Consider the following 11,090-nt stretch of genomic DNA (forward strand, 5'->3'; position numbering starts at 1 on the left):
ATGTAAGAGATAGGTGGGAGACTTGTTACGTTCTTATTCAGACCGGGATCCCTAGATGAGAGATGAGTCGAGTCTGAGCGATTGAGTCAGAGTCTTAGAATCACAGAGTGTGATTCAGAGTCTATATTGATTCATATTTCTTATGTGATACATGTTCATAGTATGAATTACTGTTTGATATCAATTTATGATATCAGATTATGATACATGTCTTCATATCTATTTCATGCTTTTATATATGCTGTTATATGAAATGCATGTATACATGATTTATACTGGGATTTATTCTCACCGGAGTATCCGGCTGTTGTCTTGTTTGTATGTGTGCATGACAACAGGTGGGACAAGATCGGGGTCAAGAAGATGATGAGAAGATGAGTTAGAGTGGTGATTCCGGACTTATTGTAGACTTGGTTTAATACTTGAAATTTAGTAGTTGAACCTTAGACTAGTTTGAATAATTGTTGTACATGATTGTACTTTTATACTGAGATGTATATTAGTTAAATTCATTACTTCCGTACTTACATTTTTTTTAAAAAAAAGAAAAATTTTTAGACCCTGTTTTATCTTAATTGATAATTAAATCCCAAAGATGATTAAGAAGATGATTAGCGTCCGGTCCCCACAAACTGCTCAGTTAGTCAATTGTTAGTTGCATTTAAATTAATTATTATCAGTTAATGTTATTCGTGTGACATCAGTTTGCTTGCAGAAAAATGAAAAGATAACGATAAACTAAATAAGCCTTTATTTATAAAAGGTGGTGCGTACATTGATAATCTTTTTTTTCACCGCAGACCTCCACGAGGATAACCAAGTGGTTAATCTCCCATAGGAAGTCTTTAGGAAGCCCTCTGAAAGTGATCTTTTTCATAATCCTCCTTTCCTTTTTAAGCATCACACGGTAGACTCCGTCATCAATGAAGATTTCCACCTCATCAGCAACGCGAAGGCGTCGCCGCGGATACTTCCTCGTCGTTGCTACGCGTTTGGGGGTTGCAACTGATCCTCCCTGCTGGAAGGATTGAATGTCTTGAAGCTTTAGCAAAAAATGCAGAATCTTCTCATAAACTTCGTTCTCCATTACTGGCTCCGTGCTTCTACAGCTGAGAGCATAAACGTTTCAGCCATATCTGGACTTTTTGAACCACTTGCTCCTGCCATTATTATTTGTGACTGATATCTACTTGATGATGAATTGTGATTAACCATGATACTCTTATTTATAGTCAAGGATCAAGGCATCTGAAGAGACAGGATCATTAAACTAGACGATTCATCTTCTGAACACAAGATTTTTTTTATTACACGTCATTTTAACCGTCGTTTAAATTTCCAAAATTTAAAATATGCATTTATTAGGGGGAATATCTGATTCAACCGGTTAACTGAGAAGAAAATAGTCAGAAGGCTTCAGTTGATGTGACTCAGTTCACAACTAACCACTCAGTTGATTGCTCCAACTGATCTTCTCCGATACGTTAAATGGTTAATCAATGATTCGATATTAACTGATGTGATTGATTGTTTACGCATTAATTATTGTCTTTCAACAAATATTTTTTGAAACGTGGACCTATGTGATCCATCTATATTCTTCACACGTTTTCATAACACGTACACACACTTTTATCTAAATTTTTCCTAGAGTAACACGTGTCCAAATATTTAAACAATCACATCCATATTTCTATACCCCGCCTCAATTCAGTTCTTCTCTCTTACGCTCACATTAGCATTCAGAGCAAATTACTACTCAAAGCTTATCATCTTTTGCAGATATCACTTCACTCAAATGGCCAACCAAGTTCCTGCTCACATTCTCAACACCGTGTCTGTTGATTTTGATTCAGTCTTAACTGTGAAGGATGAAGGATGAAGGCATCAAAAAAATCTTTCTCAAACTGGAAGCAGCCAGGCTGAAGGGATTTCTGAGAAAATCTCCCCAAGAAATTTATATGAAGGAGATTAAAGACTTTTACACTAATGGATAAATCACTATTGATGGCAAGATCGCTACTACTGTCAACACTCAGCTGCTGATTGTTGATGAAGACTTCTTCAGCGATCTATTTCAACTGCCTTCTGAGGGGCTTGCATATATCTAGGTTTCCGATCCCAAGAAGGAACTGAAGCAAGAAGTACAGTTGCTGGCAGATATTGTAGCCAAAGGGCTATTGGCAAAGGCGGGTTCATTTGCTGCCCTAACCCTTAAAAAATTTCAAGCCATGACGGCAATCATGGTTGAAATGAAAATGAACTGGAAGAACATTATTTTCAATATCTTGAAGAAAAGTTCCAATCAACCAGCAATCCAAGGGATACGCATGCAACTTAGCTATTTGCTGAAGGTGAAGGAGTTAGTGGGTGATGCTACTGAGAAATCATCCAAGTTCAAGGTTTTCAATGCTAAAAATGTCTAGCCACCGAAGCTCAAATTGGACATGTCTTCTTAGCAGTTTTTGAAAGTAAAGAAAGAAATTGGGATGCAGAAAATTCCCAAGTCAGTCAAAAAGGATATGACAAAAATCCAGAAGAGAATCAAGCGCCAACTGAATGTCTCTGAGACTGACTCTGAGAAGACTACGTTGCCCAAAATAACCAAGAAACCCAAGACTCTGTAGACCAAACATGCTGCTACAAGTGGAACCATCAGAACTGAACGGCTGATTCAGTCAGAAGTTCAACAACCTATTCAGGCTATACCTCTGCAAGATATTCCATCTAGATCTTCAGCTGAGGTTCAGTTACCTCAATCTGCTGCTCAATCAAAGGAAAATATTACCGAATTTGGTGATAAAAAAAATCGGCTCGAATCAAGGTTCCTTTGATCAAAATTAATGGCCACACTCCTATACCAATTGCAAGACCAAAAGGAGTAGTAATCAGGGAGAACATTGAAGCCACAACTTCAGGGCTCAGCATTCCTCATGCCCTAACTGATTCAAAGGCAAAGGGAAAATGCAAGAAGAGCCTAGGCCAATAAACCCAATTCAAACTCATATTGATATGATATGGAAAGAGATCAATGAGTTTTCTTTGACAAAGCTGAAACTCTACGATGAATGGCTTAAACTCATAATTGAAGTTTTTGTTTCGCAGTTTCAGAAGAAATCATTTCTGGAGAAATTTATAAAACTGGAGAAGGTTGTGCTTAAAATGGTCAAAGATTCTTCAATTGTTCAAGCTCTGAAGCGAAAGAGATACTTCTTTCCAGATACGTGAGAAAAAGTTACAAAAAATACTTACTCAGTTGCGACTCAATTTTGATCATACCAGTCCAACAACATTCAAAGATAAAGCTGTTTATGACCAACTGGACTCGGATCTTCTATCGCTCCAGATAGAAATAAAACAATGGGAAATTGACCAAGAACCGACTCTTCCAGCAGTTTCCCAAAATCTCTCAACTCAAGAGCCAACTGAATAATCAGCTCAACATCAGGAGCAGTCCAAAGAACCAGTTACTGAGTTTTCCCAGCAAGCAACTGATTCCATTTCCGAAAATGTACAACCATTTTCTTCTGCACCTTCATCCTCAACTGCTGAACTTAAACTTTACTAAGATACAAAGCTGTCACTGGCCAATCTTGATGAAGTTATCAATTCAGTTACCGCTGATATCCAGCTGAAACTACTGAAGCAGTTGAAAAAAATTTTGAAACTGAAGTTCCAGCCAATCAGGCTGAACAGCCAGCCGAACAGGCTATTTTTGAAGTAACTGAACAGCCAGTTCAGTCAGCTGGAATGACCGAACATGTATTTTTTTGAAGAAGCTCAGTTAGACTCGGCACAAACTGAAGAAGTGCCAACTGGAGAACCAGCTAAAATTTCTGTTGTTCATCCAACTGAAGAACTAGTTTGTACATTAGCTGTGCAACAAACTGAAGAGACATCAAGTACCTCTGTAGATCCGAATCCTTCTCAACAACTTCAACATGAAGTCTTACAAAAACAGGACTCGGAACTTGTAGCGCCCCGAAAATCGAAAGTCCACATGAACCACATGCATGCAAATTATTAAATTTCTTTGGTATTTTATTAAATTATTTTAAACCATTAAATTCTTGTTTATTTGATAAATTATGTGTTTAATTATTTTTATGTATAATTCATGCATGATAGAATTTATTTCACGAAATTTTAAAATTTCATGCATTAGGGCTTCTAGATGTATTTCACACTTGAACGAGGAATTGGTACCGGACCGGAGAATTTTCAAGAAAATTATCTTAATTACATTATTTGTTTCTATTAATTCATATAAGGTGTTTTTAAGTGTATTTTTTAAAATGGGATTTTTGGGGTATTTTACCTACAAGATTTTATGTTTTTATGGTACACAAATTTTATCGATTCGAGAGATTTTTTGAGAGTTCAGTTAATATTTTCAAAAACTTTCTAACACGAAATATTTTTCAGGAGTGTGTTTGGATTAAATGAGCCTATTTTAAGTTTTTTTGGGCATAAATATTTTTTTTACTTCTAATTAAACAATTAAGACTCATTATTTACTAATTAATCATTTAAATATTATATTAATTACTACCCTACACCATTTAAACCACCATAAACCGACACCTATCCCTTTCATCATCATTCCTCTTGGTTTCATTATTTTTCAGAGCCTTCCACAGCTTTAAGTATCGGTTGTTGCTTGTTTTTTATGAGAGATTCATCCGGCTCTTCTCCGTTTCCCCTTTCTTCCATCTTCTCGCATAAAAGATCAACAGGCACGCTATGTACTTTTATTTCTGCATCATTCACGTTCTTATTACTGATGTATGTGTAGTCATGTAAGAATACTTTCGATCAAAGTATGAGCTCTAAATGTTTCGGCTTTTTACATGTATTTTTTCATTCTAGGCTTTGTACTCACGTTTTCTGTATTTGTGCAAGGGACGGCTGTATTGAGATGTTAGGAGGCTGTATAGGTTTTGTTTTTTGGGGCTTAGTTGCTGGAGTTAGGAGCTTAGACGAGATCAGTGGGTTGCGAGGGCCGATCGTTGTTGGTGTGTTGTGCGAGAGGGAGTGCTCGATCGGGTTTGTTTTCGTGGTTCTGGCCGTGCGAGAGCCTTCTCCAGCCCTGGACTAGACCCTGATGGGTCTGAGTCGGGGTAAGGACTGGCTCGAACCGTGCCAGAGTAGACGGCAAGATCGCTTGAGCCTAGCTAAGAGAGGAAGCTTGACTTGTGTGGTTCAGAAGTTTGTCCTTCGGGGTGGGGCTGCGGCTTGCATTGGTGAGCGCCGTGTGTTCATGGGTTCAAAGAGGTCCTAGACGGTCTAAGGGAAGCCAAGCCATAGCTGGTGCCGTCGGTTAAGCTAGGGGCGTGAGTTTGGAGAAAGTAAGGGTAACGAGGTGCAAAATAGGAAGGCCGAGATTGGTTATTTTTCTGAAACTTTCAGCCTTAATGTTTTTAGGTCCAACTCTAGTATTTTAGGATCTTTTAAGTGTTTCTAAAATATGGGAAAAAGTTGAAAAAGTTCGGTTGAGTTTTCGAGTCGATTCGGGTAAAAACGGGGACCCTCGGTCCACGTTTAAAACAATTAGGTTAAGTTATGAAATGAGCTCGGGTTTACGTCTAGGAATGATTATAAATAAGTTTTGGGATGTTTTAAGGAATTTGTTTTGTTAAGTTTCGGATCAAAATAAAGAGTTTTGGATTTATCCGGGATTTAGTCGTCGCCGAAACGTAAATTAAAGAATTAATTGAAACGCTAGATTTATGCTTAATAAATTATGACAAATTGTATTTAAGCTCAATAATTATTAGATTCTAATTTTTTAAATTGGATTGTTTATGCTAAGGTTTGGTTTAATATCGTGATTAAAACGCATTAATAGGTTATATTTATAGATTATTATAAAAGATCATAGATTTAAACCCAAATAAAAACATGGGAAAGTTCTTGTAGGCTTAAATAATTATTTGGGACGTGTTAGATTCAATGAAATTAAGAAAATATAAAAAAAACGTGAAATTTTACGTCTAGGGGGGAAACTGTAATTTTTGGATTTCCAGGGGCAAAATGGCATTTTGCACCCGGGGTGAGATTTTTGTCCTGGCAGTGCCATGAGCACAAATTCATGATATTTTAAATGTTTACGCATCATGATTCAAGAATTTTAAGATTCTAAAAAAATATACGTTGGCATGCTTGAATTTAAAGAAATTGCATTTATAGATGAATTTTATAAGTGATGAAAATGATAATGTTTTTAATGACGGGAATTAGTTATGGCTATCGAAGTATATGTAATGTTTAAGACGTATATCTAAATGGTGATGATGAGGCCTCGGCACAGTGGATGGGTGATCTGTCACTGATGTCCGACAGCCGCCGGATACCGCGGTTTTATGTATGATAGATCCATCGTAAATGATGATGTACGATAGTCACCTCTAATGAACTGAATTCACGAATGATATGATAAATGTAAATGATGAATGATGAATGATAAATGATGAAAGATGAATGATGAACGATGATGATGAATCGAGAACGATGGTTACGATGAACTGTTTTGACACGTCATGATTGCATATGACACATTTGCATTAAGTTTTTAAAGTACATGAAAGATATGTTGAGTATGATATTTTCATTATTGTGTGCTATGTATATGTACTTGTTATTCCTGGTACAGGCGTGTTGAGTCTTTAGACTCACTAGGCGTGTGTGAAGCAGGTGAGCTAAATGCTGAGGAGACTGGAGGTGCCGAACTCTCAGTAGCAGACCTGGTGCGGTGACATGACCCGAGAACCACATGTTTTCGCATTTTGATTTATGAGATTTGAGATGAGATGAATATTTTCATACGTTGATTATTTAGGATTTTTATTAGTTTATGTTTTGTATGATTATGGATGAGTTTTTGTTATTTTAAACTGCGCTATTTTTATATTCAAATAAATACGATTATTTTAAAATGATATTTTGAAAATGTGAGCTTATAAAAAAAATTATTTCCGCATTTTTAAAACGAGTAGACGCTTCAGTTGGTATCAGAGCAAGGGTGATGTATAAGGGTTGTGCCACCGCCAGCTTCCGCCGCTCAGTCTTCAATCCTCAAGTCTGTAAGCTTTTATGTTTTAAATGATTTAAATGATTTACTCTTATCACCTGCATATTAACATGATTTATGCTTTATGATGATCTACGGTATATGTTTAACTGCTTTTATGATTTAAGGATTTATTGTTTTAAAAACTAGATTAAATTGCATGTTGGTTACGTTTGGAATTGGACTTGTTCTAAGAATTCGAATATTGGGCTTTAAGAGAAGTTGATAATAATTTGATTATATTGATTTTAGGTTAGAAGTACTGATGTTCTACTCTTTGTGGTAATAAGTTAAACTTGAAAAATTATGAATGCTTTTGAACTTGTAGAATTTCTAAGAAAATTACTGATGGTTCGTGGTTGCTAGTTGAATTAATTTTGAGGATTTCATGTAAGGATTAATGATTCGAAAACTACGACAATCTTTGGAGGTATAAAAACGTAGAATTTATTAGGATGCATGCTCTAACCTAGTGGGACCTAAGGATTGAATTGCATGGATTGAGAATTTTAGCGACCTAACTGTATTAACCAATAATTTGAGGACCTAAGTTCACAATAAAATTCTAAGGGACTATTTCGAATTTACCAAACATTGAGATTAAATTTGTAGTTTGAGAATTTTAAGGTTTAATGAGGCCAAGTTGAAATTTTATGGGGAAAAATGCAAATTTCGAGGAGTTATAGGCCCAAAATTGTAATTTCGAGAATTTTAAGGACCAAATTGTAAATTTTGAAATTTTGAGGATTAAATTCGAACTTTTGAGGAACCTTGCGTAAAATCAATAATTTTCGAGGTTATGAGAATTGATCTTGGGTCTAATAATCTTAAAATTATTGAACTTTATACTACGAGAAATCTATAAAATGAAATTAGGAACGCCAATTGCTTATGGGTAATGGTAGAATTTTCGAAATTAAGGACAATTGAATAATGTTTTGTGGAAAATAAGAGTTAATGTGCAATTTTAAGAAAATTTGGGGATTTGTTAAGCGGTAAGTGAGAAGAGAATGGTTTAATTAAATGACTTGAATTTTGATGATTTAGGCTTGAAGGGATATTTAGAACTTTAAAACATCTTAGTTATAAGGTTATAAGGAATGCTAATCAAGGGTTTTGTAGGATAGCATCAACATTGGTTTGAAAGTTTAAATGCTAGTGAATTAATGATGTGAAAAATTTAAGAATTAGAGTGATGACAATTTAAGATAAAGTTGATCAATAGTTAAGTTATAATATTAGATAGTAAGTTAACTTAATTTTTGAGATCCTACAGCTTGTGTGTAGCTTAAGTTTTAATCATGATCTTAAGAGTTATAATTATACCTGGTTCGAATTTAAATTTTCTAAAAAATTCGGTATGATTGATGGTAGGTTACCCGATAGACGCATGTAAGAAATTGAGGTAGACACTTTTTCTTTAGGAAATTTTTGTAAGTCATTAAAAAACTTGAGAATAAGTGAATATGTGTGTTGGAATTATGTTATGTAATACTATTTGGGTTGCGCAAGCTTGAATTTTAATTTTATGAAATATGTGTTCGATAACGGAAAAATTTTGGGTGAAAAAAATAATAAATAAAAGATAATTAGTGGTGTCAACATAGGTTACCATGTGAACGAATATTAAGATTTTTACTCAAAAAGAAATCTAAAATCTTGATATGGGAGTTCTAGAATTCTATGGGTTATAAGTGAAGTTTATTTATTAAAGTTAGTCTAATGCTACCATAGGAAGAAGTTATTAAGTTTCATACGCTAATATTAATAAGCATTAGGGTAATAAATAGAATGCGACATTCGTTTCAAGAAAAAAAGTCTAAGAGTCTTAGGCCTCAACTATATTTTAAATAGGAAGGGAATAATTTAAGCATGCAACTGATGCGAGAAGGGTTTTACTAATTATTTAGAAGATCATTATTGTATAATTGGGTTTTTATGGATTACCGTTATTCGAGATTTAAGATTTGCAACAATTTTACATCCCGGATGTACTTGTAAATAGTAAGTTACGTAAGTTTTGTACCATAAGATAAATGTTCGATTCAAGGATCTTAGACTAATATTATTATGAGTTATGAGGTTGAGATAAAGTTTAACTTTTAAGTGTATTACAGAGGATAGAAGTCGATCAGTAATTTTTGGTGCTAAGGTCTCTCAAGTTGAACTGGCATAAATACAAATGTAATAATCAATGAACATTACGGGTAATTATAAGAAAAGTAAGACTCAATAAAATTAGGACTGTCATTTTAATATTGGGAAGTTTGAGAAAAGTTCAAATTCGAGGTTAAGAAAAATGGAACTGAGTCACCATAAGTTGTTAAAAGTTGCAATTCGCAAATAAGGATTTTGGTAGGAAAATTTAATTAGGATTGAGGAAACGTAAGGACAACTTAATACTTATTTTATCAGAGTAGCCACCGCGAAAGCGTGAATTATTGAGATTCTAGAATTAATGGTTTAAACTTTTTGTTTATCGAGAATAAGCGAATTTCGGGGACGAAATTCAATTTAATGGGGGTAGATTGTAACGCTCCGAAAATCGGAAAGTACACGTGAACCACATGCATTCAAATTATTAAATTTCTTTGGTATTTTATTAAATTGTTTTAAAGCATTAAATTCATGTTTATTTAATAAATTATGTGTTTAATTATTTTTATGTATAATTCATAGCATGATAGAATTTAGTTCACGAAATTTTAAAAGTTCATGCATTAGGGCTTCTAGATGTATTTCACACTTGAACGAGGAATGGGGACCGGACCGGAGAATTTTCAAGAAAATTATCTTAATTACATGATTTATTTCTATTAATTAATATAAGGTGTTTTTAAGTGTATTTTTTTAAAATGGATTTTTGGTGTATTTTACCCACATGATTTTATATTTTACGGTACACAAATATTATCGATTCGAGGGACTTTTTGAGGGTTCAGTTAATATTTTCAAAAACTTTCCAACACGAAATATTTTTCAGGAGAATGTTTGGATTAAATGAGCTTATTTTTAAGTTTTTTGGGCTTAAATATTTTTTTTACTTCTAATTAAAAAATTAAGACTCATTATTTACTAACTAATCATGTAAATATTATATTAATGACTGCCCTACACCATTTAAACCACCATAAACCGACACCTATCGCTTTCATCATCATTCCTCTTGGTTTCATTATTTTTCAGAGCCTTCCCCAGCTTTAAGTATCGGTTGTTGCTTGTTTTTCATGAGAGATTCATCCGGCTCTTCTCCATTTCCCCTTTCTTCCTGTTGGATCTGGGTTTTCTACACGCCCAAACGCAGCGAAAGTTTTAAAAATTTTATTTATTTTGACAATCAAAATATGTTTTGCTTTGGGCGCTCGTATGATTTTGTCATTAGACATTCATAGGGCGTAAGAATTTATACCTTGGTACCGGCCAAGGGTTACATTAGACCAAGTGTTTTCCTTGGGGTATTTCAGTTATGTTTAGAGGTTAATGAATCGTGTATTTTAGAAGTACTTTGATGATTGTATGATTATTCTATCGATGACATTCTGATATATTCAAAGAATATGACTGATTATACCTAACATTCGAGAATTGTGTTGAGTACTTTGAGAACAGAGAAATTGCATGAAAACCTGTCAAATGTGAGTTTAGTTGAGACAGATTGTATGTTTGGGGCACAGTATATCCGAAGATGATATAGCGGTTTGATCTGAATAAGTTGAGGACGTGATCAGTTAGCCAAGACCGACATTAGTGTCATAAATTCACAGTTTTATGAGTTAGCAGATAAGTATCGATGATTGATGTTCGAATCTGATTGAATATTGCAGTTGTTCTGAATTCGTGTTTGAAACATATTGTAGACCGTTGAGATTATATGTTGTCTAAGTCGAACCAGAGCTGATTTTAAGAATTAAAGCGGCTCAGAAAGTTTATCAGAACGTTCAGAACTCGATAGCGATGGTCAGAGAAGGGCATTGATCCGAGTATCAGGTTTGTGACAGTGTGTTTTATGTGAATAATCGTC

This window comes from Primulina tabacum, chromosome 2 (assembly GCF_025594145.1).
Source record: "Primulina tabacum isolate GXHZ01 chromosome 2, ASM2559414v2, whole genome shotgun sequence".
NCBI classification, from domain to species: Eukaryota; Viridiplantae; Streptophyta; class Magnoliopsida; order Lamiales; family Gesneriaceae; genus Primulina; species Primulina tabacum.